Here is a 1555-nt window from a genome sequence, read left to right on the forward strand (position 1 = left end):
CTTCCATGGTGTAGGGCTTGAAAAAACGAAGAAGCTGCAACTTGGTTCACCCAAATCCGACTTAAAATGAGGGAGATATGACCTTTTGAAGTTGGAGCAATGAGATAGCCTGAAATGGAATCTTCGTAGGGGTGGCGTATGCTACACCGGCGGTGCGCGCAACAGGGGCGAAATCTGACCGTAGATCTCATATAAAAGATCTTATAATCCAAGCCGTTCGATTAAACCAACGGACAACAGATCCAAACCGTTAGATTTGAATCTCGATGACGTCATCATGACGTAGGCGCTGACATCGTCAGAAGTGTTGTCGATCTATGATTGGCTGCTTTTCCGGATTTTAAGGGAGCTTGTCCCCACTCACAAAAGTGAAAAGGATTATTGACCGTTGGATCCGAATCCTCCATGTTGGCGTAAATATGATTTCATGAGATCATTTAGATTGGAATCTTCTTTATATCTTCTATACACGCGCGAAACACACTAACATAATTTGATAAGGTGTAGCGCCAGTGCATCAAGAGTTATGCACCTAACCAATCAAATCCTACGCGCAAGCATCTATCTCGTCCATATCACGCCAAAATCTTAGCAGCCTTTGGATGGGCATCAAGCCTACGTGGTCGAATCTTGACCATCCATTTCACTTCCCTTTACTCCTCTTTATTGCAATCAAGCCCCTGCCTCCATATGTTTCAGTGCTTAAAGACCCCTTTCAACTCAGACCTTCAAAATCTTTAAATTACACAAACGCCCTTCAAATTTCAAAAATAAATTCCGAAAAATCCACCCAACACCGAGAGCAACTGATGGATTTTCGGTTTGGATTTTCGAACCGAATTTACGGAAACACTTATAACTTTTCATATGATATCCGATCGATATGAAACGAAGTGCGTTGGAATCGTAACTGGATGCTCTACGACTTTGCAGAAGACTCAATCATCTGAATCATCCATGTAAAAAGACCAAAATGCCCCTACACATTTCCAATGACGTATCTTTCTCATACGGAATCGGAATGCGATGAAATCAGAACCGTTGGAAAGATTGTATTTTTGTCGTATTGTTACATGTAGAACACTTCCTTTAAAAAATTCATCTTCAATGCCGAAACTGCCCTTGACTGCGACAAATGCCGTAACTTCTTCATACGGTATCAGAATGTGACGAAATCAAATGCACTGGACTAGGTAAATTACAATCTATCTTTTTCATGAAGAAACGATCTTCCAAAAATGTCATTTTCACTGCCGAAAATGCACTCGATCGTAAATAGGCTAATTTTGTCAGTTTTGACCCAGAAACCCGCACCACCTATTAATGATGTGTTAAACCACTCCATGCATACCAAGCTGCTCTGTTATCTCATCGGTGACACTGGACACTGCCATGTCATCATTTTCATCCACGTCACCCAAACTGGTCACGTCATCACCGCCACGTGGCCGAGTTGCCAACAAGGACAACCATAAACAACAAGAAGGGGGAAGGGGGAAGGGGGAAGGGGGAAGGGAATGCCCCATAAGAAACTGAGCGTGAGAGCCAAATGAAT

The sequence above is a fragment of the Macadamia integrifolia genome, chromosome 3 (genome assembly GCF_013358625.1).
Source record: "Macadamia integrifolia cultivar HAES 741 chromosome 3, SCU_Mint_v3, whole genome shotgun sequence".
Taxonomy (NCBI): Eukaryota; Viridiplantae; Streptophyta; class Magnoliopsida; order Proteales; family Proteaceae; genus Macadamia; species Macadamia integrifolia.